Source organism: Rhinolophus hipposideros (genome assembly GCF_964194185.1).
Source record: "Rhinolophus hipposideros genome assembly, chromosome: 17".
Taxonomy (NCBI): Eukaryota; Metazoa; Chordata; class Mammalia; order Chiroptera; family Rhinolophidae; genus Rhinolophus; species Rhinolophus hipposideros.
The window spans coordinates 22,380,408-22,395,607 of NC_138063.1; the positions used below are offsets into that span (position 1 = coordinate 22,380,408).

General features: G+C 41.3%; 1 protein-coding gene across 6 annotated transcripts in view; it reads right to left on the minus strand.

Annotated features, from left to right (window-relative positions):
- The window catches only part of ARK2N (arkadia (RNF111) N-terminal like PKA signaling regulator 2N), a 66,131-nt gene extending 51,853 nt beyond the window's left edge, over positions 1-14,278 (minus strand). For 2 of the 6 annotated variants that reach the window (XM_081078268.1, XM_081078270.1), the window contains exon 1: positions 13,433-13,712. The gene's annotated coding sequence lies outside the window, so the exon portion shown is untranslated. Of the gene's footprint in view, positions 1-13,432; positions 13,714-14,029 lie in introns of those variants that run through there. The other 4 variants (XM_081078273.1, XM_081078269.1, XM_081078272.1 and 1 more) reach the window with 4 other exon arrangements.
- Positions 14,279-15,200: the final 922 nt, after the last annotated feature.

Here is a 15,200-nt window from a genome sequence, read left to right on the forward strand (position 1 = left end):
TTAGATAACTCATGAATTCCAACTTTCTCTCTTGCACAAAACAATATTCTGAACTAATTATGACTTTATATTTAGACAGAAAAGCAACTTTAAAGAGGGTCAATGTTTTGCTAACAAAACAAGAATGTTTTTTCCCACTAGAGAAGAGGCTATAATATTTTACCATCACAGAAATTTAAGTTTAAAAAAGAAGACTTCCAGGTAATCCTGTCTATTCCCTTGCAATGCAGGATGGTCCAATAGGACAACTTCTGTTTTATTTAATCTAGCTTCAAATACCAAGTAATAAGGTTTATACCAACCTTCCTTGAGAGAATGCTGTTTCAAAAAGAATTGATGATATAGTTTTTTTTCCCAAGACTCAGTCTACTGTAGTCCTTAATTTTATTTAAAGTTAATACTAAATATTCTATTATCCGTGACCAACATATATATTCAACATAAAAAAGGTCCCAAGAAACACACTAAAGATCAACTTTTCATGTGTCTGCTCTTATTTTTAATATTTAAATTCTTTACCCACTTCCTTTCGCCTGCCCAAAAAATCTATACCCACAAATTTTCAAAAGTAGTAGTAAGTGGGTGTTAGACCACTCACCATAAAACAAACTTGGGTACTGAATTCTCTGCTCTTCAAATCAAAATAGATTCTATCCTCTAAGTTTTATTCTTTTTTAAGGACCATTTGATTGAAATATTACCATAAAGAAGTGTATACATCATTAGTGTGCAACTTAATGGACTTTTTTTAAATGAACATATCCATGTAATGAGCACACAGATACAAAACATTCCCCAAATCCAAAGCCTTCATGCCACCTTCTAGTCATTACCCGCCGCCCCAAAAGTAACCGTTATTCTGACTTTTATCACCATAGATCAATTCTCCCTGTTCTTAACCTTCAAGGTGATATAAATAATGGGGGGATACTCTATTTTCATGGTTTGGAAGACTCATTGTTTTGTTTTTGCTTTTTGGTTTTTTAATTTTTATTGGGGAATATTAGGGAACAGTATGTTCTTCCAGTGCCCATCAGCTCCAAGTCGTTGTCCTTCAGTCTAGCTGTGGAGGGCGCAGCTCAGCTCCAAGTCCAGTCACCATTTTCAATCTTAGTTGCAGGGGGCACAGCCCACCATCCCATGTGGGAATTGAACCGGCAACCTTGTTGTTGAGCCCGTGCTCTAACCAGCTGAGTCATCCGGCCGCCCCTCTGGCAGCTGGTTGTCTTCAATCTAGTTGTGGAGAGCGCAGCTCACTGGCCCACATGGGAATCAAACCAGCAACCGGTTGCTAAGAGCTCGCGCTCCAACCAACTGAGCCATCTGGCCACTCCTGGGAGACTCACTATCGTTGAAATGTCAATTCTTCCCAATTTGATCCACAGATTCAACATATTCCCAATCAAAATCCCAACAAGCTATTCTGTAGATAGTGGCATAAGGATCCTAGTTTACATGGAAAGGCAAAAGATTCAGAATTGTCAACACAATACTGAAGTTTGGAGGACTTGACACTCCCCAACGTAAAGACTTACTACAAAGCTACAGTACTCAAGACAGTATAATATGAGGCAAAGAACAGATAGACAGGTCGACTGAACTGAAATGGAGAGCCCAGAAACAGCCCCACACAAACAGTAAATTGACCTCTGACAAAAGAGCAAAAGCAATTCAATGGAGAAAAGGTCTCCTCAACAAACGGTGCTGAAACAACTGGACATCCACATGAAAAAAAAAAGTAAACTAAACATATACCTTACTTATCACCTTTCACAAAAATTAACTCAAAGTGGCTATGGACATGCGTGTAAAATGAAAAACTGTAAAGCTTCTAGGTGAAAAAAAATAAAAATTTAGCTGAACTTAGGTATGACGACGAGTTTATAAATACACATACACCACCAAAAGCATGATCCACGAAAGAAAAAAATGGTAAGTAGACTTTATTAAAATTAAACACTTCAGCTCTGCCAAAGACACTGTCAAGAGAATGAAAAGTTTAAAAAGTATGTCCAAGTCTCTCCTTTAAAAAAGACAAAAACAAAAAGCATCCGTCTTTCCTGCTCTACTTTCACTGCAACTGCCAAACTTTAAGAACTGTCAGCACTTCTAGTTCCTTACCTTCCACTGCTTAACCCAACGCAATCTAGTTTCTATTCCTATTATTCCACCTAAAGTTTTGCTAAGACTAACATTACCTCACATCACCAAACCCAAGAGTTTTTCAGTCCTCACTCCTTACCTCCCAGCAGTATCTAATACTGTTAATCATGCCTCCCCTTTCCCAAAAATACCCTTCCTTGGACTTCTATACCATTACACTATTCTGGCTTTGCCCCCTTCCTTTCCAATTCAACCAACTTATATCTCCTTAGTTGACTCTTCTTATCTCTTTAAATTTAGTTCTTCACGGCTCAGTCCTGGGCTCTCTTTTATTTTACTTCAAGGTAATATCATCCATATCCCTAGCGCCCAAATTCATACCTCTATCCCAAAGGCTCTTCCAAAGATCTCCAAACCCAATCAGCTGTCTCCTTGACATTCTATTTACAGTATCTCAAAGATACTGCCAATTTAAGGTGCTAAAATAGCCAAATCTGTCCTGCCCCTAGCAAGCAATTAATGCGCAATTAATTTGGTATCATTACCATATCCAAAACCATACTGCCCCAAATCCCATTCCATCACCAAGTCCTATCAATCCGGCCACCCAAATATCATTCAAGTCTTTCCATTTCTCTACTGCCTACCTAGTCCGAGCTACCAATACCCACTGCCTAGACTACATTAAAACATTAGTGGTCTCCCCACATCCACTCCTGATCACTACAATTGCAACCCAAATTGTTTTCATTTAAAAATGAAAATCTAATCTTGTACCTCTGCTTAAACTCTTCAAAATACTAAAACTATTTTTAAAAGACAGACTAGGACAGAAGATATTTTTAATCAAATAACTATTGTGTCAGGCAACATGCTAGGTTTGTGATTACAAAAATGAATAAATCACAGTACTCGCACTAGAGTACAATCAAAAACAAGTATGTTGAAGACCTGCTATTTAAGTGTTCCAGGGCAGTCAAAGACAGTAAGCAGCTCACACAAATTTGGATGAGTGTAAGTAGGACAGAAATGGGTAAGTAGTACTACGGCAGATATAAAGAACTCTAGACATTCACAAGATCAGAACTAGAAAACAGTGTCTATATAAAGAGGGTAACAATTTAACTGGGCTTGTAAAGGTAAGAATAATTTCAATTAATAAAAATAAGAGTAAAAAAGGGCTCCTACAAATCTCAAAGCTATATTCTATAACGAGAGACATGAGGAAAATCAAAAGAAACAAGAAAGGTCAGAGGCACTGGACTCAAAATCCAAGAAGGGATTTCAAAGTTTCATCTGAGATCACTTAAAGATTATTAGATTTAGATGAAAGGTCTATTTTAACAAAGACAATAATCCTGCAAACACAAAAACTGCTGTGAGTCAGTTTTCATCAATGCCACTCTCAGCACTAACACAATATGGTGGTAGCCATGAGATACAGTGATCCAACATCTTTCAAAAATGAAAACAAAAGTTCACAAAACACGAGTCCTAAAGCTAGAGAAGAAAGGGCATTTGAAGTGCTATGGTCCACTAATTATTGACGTTCTCTAAACCTCGGTTTCCTTCGTTGTAAAACTTTAGTCGCTGCTAGGAGGAAATGAGTAATACATTTAAAGCACCTAATACACAATGAGCACAAAGTCAAATAAATAAACAGTATTTTAAAAATCTTTATAATTCTTTCCTCTTCCTCTTCTCTTTAAGCCACCACGGAATTAACACGTCACTTCTCTACAACCAAAGTCACCTGGATTCATTCATGCATTTAACACGCTCACTGAATACCTAGTATCAGCTCCCTGTGCCAGGCACCGGAAAATATACTGTACCTTCCCAATAAAGCTTACAGTCTGAGTAAGAGACAATCGGATAAACACACAAGTGAATAATCACACAAGTAAATATGAAATGTATTTATGTGGTAAATCCAGTAGAGAGAACATATGTTGGCACCATGAAAGGAATTAAACTGTAACACAACCTAGGACGTCTAGGAAGGCGGCCCTGAGGAGTTAATAGAAACCCATTGTTTCAAAGAAAGGAGGGAAACATATGAGGTGTGATAAAAAAATATGCTTCTGTACAGCAGTTTCTGTCAAATAAAAACATGACAGTGTGTCCTCATCCATCTTATTCACTGGATCTTGCACCATGCGACCTCTGGCTCTTCCCCAAAGTCAAAATGATTCAGGACATCGAGGCAGCTGTGACAGCACAACTAAAGACACAAAAGAGGACTTCCAGAACTGCTTCAGAAAGTGGCAAGAACGATGGGATAAGTGCATTCAAAGCGAGGGTGAGTATTTTGAGAGGGATTAATGGCAATATGCCTTTTATTGTAATAATTTTTTAATTTAAACATTCACTGTATTATTTGATCACACCTCATAGATTTAAGCTAGCTGACTTGTACTTCAAAAAGACCACCCAGGTTGCATAATGGAGACTGGATGGAAAAGACAAGAGAAAATGTCAGTATAACAATTTGAAGGCAAGGCAAAAAAAATTATGGTAGCTCTGGACTGATGGTAATGGCAAAAAAGAAATGTGAATGAATCTGAGAGATCATTGAGTAAACATGGGGGCGAAGAAAGGAAGGTGTCAAGTAGGGCAGTGAAACTATGTAGTCAGATAGTGTAACAATGGATAGTATTTGTCAAACCCACAGAACTGTTATTCAGTATTATTCAACACAGTATTTGTTTTTCAACACAAAAAGTGCCCCCTAATGTGAACTGAGACTTGAGTACTGTAGCAACATTAGCTCATCGATTGTAACAAATGTAACAAACTAATGTAAGAAGTTAATGGAGAAAACTGAGGGGTGCATATAGAAACTCTCTGTACTTTCTGCTGTTTCTGCAAACCTGAAACTGCTCTAAAAAATAAAGTCTAGCAGTAGCCGTAGCAATAGTAGTAGTATTTTAATGCTGAGGAAATTTGTTAACTTGAAGCTGCTTGAGGCCAACTTTTAACCTCATGAGATGAAAGCCCTGCTGAAAATGAAGCCACAAAGAAAAGCAGTACAGAGCCAGAACACAAAGAAAGAAAAATAATGCCCAGATGATAGCAAATGAGTTCCTAGATCCAACTAGGCCACAGGCCAGTTGCACAGTGGACTTCTTACAGTTAAATGAACCTATTAAATCTCATTTTTTCTTTTTAATAAATGCATATGGAGCTACTATATATATGTGTATATATGGTACAGTCATCTTCTGCATAAACATTTTCATAGGAGCCCGGGTCACAGCATACAGAAAACCACTCCAGTTAATGGCTCTACTTGACTTCATGAAAAGGGCAACACGAGAACAATCTGCATTACACCTCGGCCTTTGCCTCTCAGTACTGCAAAACTAATGCCTCCAAGGGGCTCTGCTGATCAATTTTAGACACAGCATAAACATCCAACCATGAATTATCCAAGACCTCAATGTTTTCAGACAGTTTCAAGGGATATTTTAAAAAGCAAAAAGATATAGGCAATTTCATTTGAAAAACCCACTAAAAGAATGCTTTAGTCACTAGTGATTTTTTTTAATTGATGAATTTTTATTACAGATTTGTAGGATTTTTTAAAAACTGTCATTTAAAAGATACGCAGAATCTAAACAACTCTATTTAGGTTTTCGGAACATTTTAATTATTTATTAATTATTGCTCATAGTTAACCTGAAATGTATAATCCCCATTTCTAAGAAAAGAATATGTAGGTCAGTGGCCAAGATATATTTAGATAGATTAAGACAGATATATTTAGAACAGTTTCTGAATTTCCAACCTGCTTCTTAACCTAAGACTAAATCATGCTACACAAGCAGCCTTCTCTAACCAAAATAAAAGTTCTGAACGTCTGGATCTTTACAAAAGTTAAATTAGGTTATACATTTAAAAGATAAGATTTTGAAACAGACCCCTTTAAAATAAGTTTTCCTAATGTATTTGAAGTTTGATATTTAAAATTGGGTTTTGCCCACAAATCTACAGGAACACATCTTTTGTATAAATCAAGGCATATTTACATTTTACACTTAAGAAGGTAAACAAGACTGCTCCTTTGATAATTTTCCCTAAAAACAAAACATCCGTTGTTTTGATTCATTTTACAGAAACCACATAACCACCATTTCTTTGTTATCTTTATATTAGAAGATTATAGTTTTCCATAGTGTGCTTCCTTTAAATTATGCCCAAGGCACACCAAATGGTTAATCAATGAAAGTTAAAAACTATGCCATATAAAAAGGGAAGGAGTTATCAATAAGCAAGAGAGTTGCAGTTTAAATAGCCTCAACAATCTAGTATAAACACATTTTTTTAAGTTATTTTTTTAATAGATTTAGCTTCAAAATCCAAAAATTGTTAGCTGGCTTACAGCTTAAACATTCCACCAGGCATGTTTATTACTGACTCTGAGTCAAAAAGGGTGCACTCCCCTAGCACTACATGTCAAAGCAACGGGCCGCTTTTCAAGTTGTTGTAAAAACAGCTACTTCTTATATGGATGGGACTTGTAAAAAAAAAAAAGTCCAGATACCACCAACAGGAATGTCGCTAACCTTAGAAGTTTCTGCCTCCGAGACAGTTATAATAGAAAACAGATTACAGCTTGCATCTATTGCTAACTCAGTTTTTAAAGTCATAGTAACTAACTAAAGTAGTAAGTAAATCACTGGGACCAAGGTTAAAAAAACAAAATCCATGGCAATCAGTTGTAGGTCTTTAAAACTACCCTCTTAAACTCTGTCAAACTTTGGCTACTCTACACGCAGAAACTTAAAAAAAAAGGTAAGGTGTTTTGAAGTTTTGCTTGGCTTTGTTTTTTAAATATAAACAAGAACAGGAGACCAGAACCAAAAGACAAATTGCAACCCATGAAGATAAAACTAGAATGAAGCAGGGCTTTCAAACAGTATTGTGTGCCTACTTCCTGCTGGTGTTGGCAACTGTCACAGAAAAATTATAAAGTGCCTCTACAGTTAGACAAGTTGGATATTAGAATAGATATTGTGACAATCTAACGTTGGGGAATTATCACAATACTAGCAATCATCCAAAAAAATTAGAATCTAACGATTACTACCTGATTTTTCTGTGACACACAAATACACTGCTGTAAGAGGATGATTTTTAAAGCAAACAAAAGCAAACACACACACAGCAATGGCTGAGAAAATTTAAGTCCAAAAACTTAAGAGTTAGCCTCATACGTGGGGAAGGAGGGAAATAGCACATTATGAGAAAAAAAAAAAGGTATTTGTGTAAATGTTTTCACTCACCCCCCTCAAACTCATTATATTACAATCTCCTTTGGAAGCAGGGATTACGTTAATCATCTTCAGTTCACTCAGTTTCTAACACACAATATTTAATAAATATTTGTTGAATTGATGAAAATCATTTTTAAAAATCACCAAGACCACTAATGAAATGCCTTGTTTGCTTAAAACTTAGCACTACTGACTTGTATGCAAAAAAGTGTTCCACTATAAAGAATCAACAAGATTTCTGATAGAGTAACTCTCCTTTTACCTTTCCATATAAAAACATAAGCAAAAACTGACACAACTGTCAATAGCCTAGCAAAGTTGTTTCCTTATATTAGAATACTGTGTTATAAAATCATGGCATACTCCTGCATAAAGAAGCAAAAACCAGACACTATAAAACTGAAGAGGTAGAGAGCATCTTACTAAAAAAGAAAATGAAGTCCCCTCTCTCCAGATGTTCGGGTCTAGGAAGAGATTCCATTACGTCTATTAACAGTGATGTTCCCAAATCTTCTGAAATAGAAAAATTAACCACTTTTCTAATTTTTACATAGAAGCACTAATTTAATGACAACATCACTCTTATCTCAAATAAGCACTAATACTGCAAAACAAATTTTGCTGTCTAAGGACGTCTTTCCATTATGTGTCAGGATTTGGGGTTAGTTTTTCCATTGAGAAGTTATAGCATGGATAACGTGGATATTGCAGGAACCAATGATGACGATTAAAGTAAATATACTACAGAATTACAATACAGTGGAAATGGCCCTTTTCTCCACAGCAACTTTTCCCTTCCTTTCCCTTCCTTTAGCTCTCTCAAAAGGATGAGGTTGAAGACACTATAAACAAGATACAGTATAAAAGACTCAGAACTGGGAATGATGAAAGCCATTCAGAATGAGGAATTATGAGTGATAAATTAATGGAGCTAAGCAATAAGCATCAACAGCTGCTAACATCACAGAGAACCAAACACTACGTGCCTCCTGATGGAAGTACTCAATAGCATCTATAAAGCATTTTTGCTCAAAGTAAAAAAAAAAAAAAAAGAAAAGAAAAACAAAGAAAGAGAGAACATACCTCATAGAAACCGAATCTGATCAAGCCTCTAAACCTAATATCAATTAATAAGAAACCCAGGGGACAGAGGAACATGTTTAAAACCACCACAAGAATGTAGCTGGCAAATTCAAACTTCAGGAAAATTTCTGTATCTTCAACAAATAATTTGCCAGGGAAAAGAAATGGAAGGGGAACCTACAGATTACAAAACAATGTAGACCTTATTTGACTCTTGATCTGAATAACTGCATTTACGAGATAATAGAGAAATCTGAACACCAAATATCATATTAAGAAATTATTGCTATTTTTCAGTTTTTGTTTTTTTCCTTCAAGAGTGAAGTTTACTAAGAAACTAGAGTGCTAAAAGGATGGAATACCAAAAAGGCACTCTAAAAATTAATGCAGCTGACTATCTGGCCTACCCAGAACTGAAATATAAATTGTGAGATTGCAACCACGGGAAGAGAGTAGCGTTGCTTGCTTGCTAGCCAAGGTTTTCTCCACTGATATAAGCTCTATAAATAGGCCAAGAGTGATAATGGCTGCTCAAATCACTTCATGTAGCAGATACTACCGCTACTGACATGCATCTGGCCCATCACCAGGACTGGGAATACACCGGCATCAAGTAAGAAACCAAGGAAGTTACCCAATGCAAAGAATGCACCGTGGCTAATGAGAAACCATCTAAGTACTCAAAAGTGCCACCAGTGTAAATCAGAATTAATCTAAAGATTTCTGCTCTGGCCACTTCCTATTGTCTATCTCCTTCAGAAAACAGGACACATAAAGATGAGTTACCACATGCTAGGACCTAAGGTCCCCAAGATCCATACTGCCAAAAACCTATCCACTATCCATGCCCTAAGGCTCAGAGCAAATTGTTTAGTGGATTGCAGCGGAAAAAAATGGGAAACCCTTGATGATGAAATGTTGATTTAAGAATAAACTATGCTTCTATCTAGGTTAAAACTAAGGCAGACAGGATACTGCTTAAAATCTTAACCACATGAGGTTTTTGTTCTTAATGCAGAAAGGAAAACAGTCCTGTTTTCCTAGAGTTTTAGTCCACACCCAACTTCCCTCTCCCCAACAATACCTTTCTCTAATTATAAGGCACCTAACAAAATGCTGACTCTGGACATCATAAAAGCTATTTGTTTAAACCAGACAACTCAGTGAAAAACAACTTGTGATCCCTTCCGTAAGTATCTTGTTTCCCTAACGTTAATCACGTTAATGAAAACTTCTGATTTCTAGATTACCTACGCACAATCCTAGTTTATCCGCATTCATGGGAACGGCTTATATAAGTTTTAACAGATTTAATTTTGTTCCTCTTGAAACAATCAAAACTAATTTACTAATACATGGACTTGAATTCCAGGCAGAGTAACAAGTATTTTGTAAATGAACTGGTAGTACAAAAAGAGCATTCAAGACGCCAATCAATTTCTTTTAAGCTTAACGACCCATTTAAGAAAAATACTACTTTCCAATACCTTATTTTAAGTGATCTTATAAAGGAAAAGACTAACGCCATACTATAGTTGTTTTGTTATACAGTCTACTTTTCTCCTACAGTGTACTTTTCTTCTCCACAGGAAAGAAACTTAGAAATCATCTGGTTCGCTACATTTGAAATCCTTGAGCAGAAATGATTTCTTTTATCTTCGTATCCATCCCCACCTGGCACCTAAGTGGTCAGTAAATGGATTTACTATTTAACCAGGTATTAACACCCCACATACAAATAATTCTGCAGATAGGTTTCTACTTTTGATTAATCTTAACTAGAAAATACTCACCCGTGTAGTTTTAAAATTAAATAAAGTCAAGTCAGAATCTGAGCAAAGAGGAATGAGGTCCCTGTTTTGAATAAAGACATGAAAGAGAATAAACAAAATTTGAACACTGTAAATTAAAGCCACAAATCCTAAATAAGACAACCATCAAATCTGAATCACCCGAGTTATTTTACAGAATTTAGAAATCATATTTACCATTATCAGCTACTACTAATGTTATGATAAATATATATAACATACACATTTCCTCCCTAGCAGTTTAGGAATACAAAAGAGAACAAAACAAGCAAGATGCTTTTTTAGTTTCACCCTGCGCCTCTCTTTACCAAAGACGGGAAGGCTGCGTGTGAAAACTGACTGAACATCATCAACCCCACTTCTGCTGAGAGAAGCTGCCCACACAGAAGCAGAAAATACTGTTTATTTCCCTTAAATTCAATCATGAGTCCTGAAAAAGTAAGGAAAGTAGGCACAATTAAAGATAAAGGCTAAGGATTTCAAAGTTTCATGACAACAGTCGAATTTAAATTTAAGACTAGAACTGACAACTAAAGAAGAATAACTATGGAATTAGTCTGATGATCAAGAATCAATCCAAAATAAATAAAATCAATAAAATTCTAGTTACTGAACTGAAGGCTAAAGAAAAATATTTCAAAAGGAATGCCTATCTCATCTTTTATATTCCACCTGAGGTCCCGCCCCCCGCCAAAAAAGACATAGTAAAGTAACTAACTCATTAGCAGACTAAGATACTGTACCTTCACAACTTGGCCCTACCTTCCTCTTACCCTACACATCCTCTCGGTAAACTCAAGGCACTGGCCACACTTAAACATTCGAGATCAGGGATACTCATGACTTTGCATAAGCTGTTCAAGAGCCTGGAATGCCCACCTGGAAATCCATCTCAAATCTCAGGTTTAAATGTGTAAGTTCCTTTGGCATCAGGAAATTTGTCAATCTTACTCACCACTACAGCTCTAGCAACGAGAGCTCTACTGGCACACAGTAAGCAATCAACAAATTAGTGTGGTGAGAATAAAGAGGTTCCACCTGAATGTTTTGTTGTCTGTATTTTCCCAAAGGTTTCTCAATAGCTCTTACCCCTTTCTATAGTCTCATAGCTTTTTACTCAGTTACTAACTCATACATCTATTTCATTTATACCCTATAATTACAGCTACCCAAGAAACTTCATTTGGCCCCAAACTCTTTCATAAAATAATAGAGAATACTGAAATCAGTGTGGTTCAAAAGAAAGCACATCATAGTTATTTTTCATCTTTTAGAAGCTTTCTCAAGTATTGTCAACTCAGTAAATATGTTCCTAGTTACATGCAGAAAAATTACAAAGGTCGAAGATGATTTACCAAAGTTACAAAGGTAGAGTTTGGGTCTCTAATGCATAACAGTTCCAAACTTAAAAAAAAAAAAAAATCCTTATTACCCATACATCAAGTCTACTCATGCATACACCAAAACAAAACCGTAAGATTGAAGATCCCAGCCAAAGAACCCCTTGAATAATGAGTGACTACAGAAGCCCCCAAAAGTTACTCCTCATACAGTAAGGAGACTTAAGGTATCAATAAAAATAGAAACCTTTGAAGGACATACATTGAGCACTAAGTTCTAACAGAACTGCATTAAATTAGAATCTAAAGCTGAACCTATCTTAATATATGGGTCTTGGATAAATCATGAAGACTATAAAACAAAGTATTATGACACTTGCTCTTTCATAAACGCATTTAAGAATATAAACTGAATTAGTGAGGAATGTCTACACTGTGAACTTAATATGGTGCTAACAAGGGAACAAGTTTGTAGTTCCAAAACCTAGTCCGTCCCCTTTTTCACAAAAAGATGTCAGGAAACAAAACTTTTCCATTAAGCAATCACATTTAGCTGATGCCTAGGTATAACCACCTTGAAGTTTCTCCCTGCCTTTCGTAGTGTTTGCGAAGTTTACACCTATATCTTAACATTACAAAGAAGACATGGTTTGAAGCGTTAAGATTGCAAGTGGTATTTAGGAGCAGTCTGAAGGAACCTGGTCTAGAAATGTCTAAAAACATTTTCAATTCTCATTTAATGGAACTGCATGAAATTTCACGGAGGCTCTTTTTAAAGGAGCACACCGATCAATACAGTCGATTCCATCCTAGTTTTCTCAATTCAAGTTGAATTCACAACTGTGTATGTACTGAGCAGATAGCACTCAACTAGGCATCGCATTAGGCAGCTTCCTGCGCCAAAATAGTACACTTCCTACCGAAAGTCGGTTCGCTTTGTGGCTCCCCAGGACATCAGGTCGTAACCACCCAGTGGAGGCCTCTAAACATGCTTGTTAGACCAAAAGGCGTTGCTTGCGGGAGGAATCCAGGCTGCCAGCAGCAGCAAGGCGACACTGAAAAGTTAACAGAGCGCGGCCTCAAAGCGCCCGGGAGAAGCGGAGCGGCTCCGAGCGGGGGCAGCACGTGCCGCCGACGCCAGGCCGCCGGGGGCGCCCGGAACGCGGGGCGGCCCGACCCCGCACGCTCGGCGGGCCTCGCGGCCTGCTAGACGGGGCTCAGCAAGGGCCGAGGCTCCGGCGAGCAGGGCCAGCGCGCGGCCACGCGGCTCGGCGGCTCCACCGCGGTCGCGTCGGGGCGGCCGCTCCCACGACACACACGCGGCCGCGGCGCCGCGGGGGCCGAGGGGCCGAGGGGCCGGGCCGGGAGAGTCCGCGACGCCGGCGACCCGGGCGCGGGCGTGCGTCCGTCCGCCTCCTCGCCGGCTTTCCGAGTGAGGCTGACCACCCGGCCAGACGCGGCCACTGCGGAGGCTGCACGCGTCCCGCCCGCGACCGGAGGCGGCCGGCGACCGACCGCGCTGGGAGCGCCCCGTCCCGACCGCGGCTCCGGGCCCGAGCCGCTCCCCGCGCGCCCCGCACCCTGCGGCCGCGCCCGGGTCCCAGCGGTGCGGGGGCCACGGGGCCCCGGCCGGGCCGGAGGACGGAGGGGCACCGGCGTCACCCCGCGCGCCGCCCGTCCCCGCGCCCGCGCCCGGCGCGCACAGCCTCCCCGCGGCCCGCAGCGCCCCCGCGCCCCCCGACCCTCCGCGAGCAGCAGCCCGGGGCCCGCGGAGCGCCCCAGCCAGGCCGCGGCCCGGCGCCCCTTCCCGCCTCACCTGCGCCCCGCGCCGGCTCCGCGCGCCCCGTCGGGGCACGCACCGACCCCCGGGCCGGGACTCTCCCAGCCGCGGTCACTCGGGACGCGACGGCGCCCGTCGCCTTCTCCTCCTCCGCACGAGCCGCAGCGGCGAGCAGAGCGTCGCGGTCAGAGCCCCGCTGAGGCTACAGGGAATCTCGCCGCCTCCGCAGCCTCCACCGCCAAGTCCCTTCACTCGTCCGCGCCGCCCGGAGAAAATGTCACCAGAGGCCGTTCCGCTCGGCGCCTCACTTCCGCCCGGAACCACCGAGCCCGCACCGAGTCAGCTAGAGCGGCCGCTGCGGCGAGAGCCTCTAGGGGCTGGAGACGGAGGCCGATGGAAAGCCCCACAGCGCCTCCTGGCGGAGGGACCCGGCGCCCCTCTCACTCCAGGGCGCCCGGCGTGCGGGCACCGGCTGGCTTCCCGGGCTTCTTTCCCGCGCTGCCTCCTGCTGATCGGGCAGCTCCGTTCCAGAAAGACCTTTCTCCAGGGTCAGAAAGCCAGTCAGTGCAAGCCAAGGACACTGCCCTGAGAAAAGGACGGCGCTCCCTTTCCCGGGCGCTGCTCAGTACTCACCCTCCCTGAAGCCTTCCCGGATGAAGCTCGTCGTGTCCGAATGCTTGAGTCACTCCATCAGGGGTGCGCAGCCTTCTCTCCTCACTTTTTCGCGGACGCCCACCGCTTGGCTCTGGGAGACTCGGCCGTGCCACCCGTGCGATGGCATCCACCTCCCGTAAGTTTCTGGAATGGGACCTGGCGGGCCTCGCGGATAGACCGCCACCTGCTGGTGAGACGGGGTCGGCCAGGGACACCCCGCTCCGCCCCGGCGCGCGTCGCAGACGCCCCAGATTCCGCCTCTGCAGAGTCACTCCCCTGACTGGCAGTTCACCTTGGGAAGGGTGACACACCGGTGCACTCTATGACTTTTCGAGGCCCTTCCTGGAGGCCTAGGGTCTGGGGAAACGTGCTGGACCAGGACCCGGTGGGAAGGTGAGATGGGCACACGCCACTTGGTGGGGTGCAGGGCCTCCGAAGGCTGGAAGATGAGGTGCTGCGAGCAAACCTCGCTGCTCAAGAGGCTGTGCTCTCTAAAAGCAGGGTTTCGATAAATCAATCAATCAATCAATAAATAGGTAAATAAATAAGGGCTTGGGAAGAAAATGTTAAAAGTCTTGACCTTTTCAGGAGCCATGCGGGGACCTGGGGTGACACCCCCCAAGAGGAGATTCTGAAAAATCACAGCGCTGGCGCCACTCAGCCCTTAAAATCAGTCTCCCCTTTTTAAATCAGGCCCTTCAGCTCCCCCCAGTGCACCCATTTATGCTGACTGCCTACGAGCACGGGAGTTTTCCATCCCGGACTACGTAAGTAAATTGATAAAATAATTGTATAGTAATAGCTAACTTTCATTGAATGCCTCCTATGTGCCAGGCACTGTACTATGCATGTAAATGGATTCATTTATTTAATCCTCTCAACAAACCTATGAGTTTGGTGGTATTATTAGCCCCAAATGACAAAAGTGCAAATGAGACACAAAGTCGTAAAGTGACCTGCCCAAGGTCACACGTCAGTAAGTGGCAAGACTAGATGACCACGCAGACAGCCCAACTCTAGAGCCTGCTTTCTCAGCCACCACCACCAACTGCCTCTGTGAAATTAACTGAGATCATATGTCTACCATCTAAACATTGTGTCTATGTAGGTTATTTCGCTCATTCGTTCACTTATTCATATATTTCCCTGC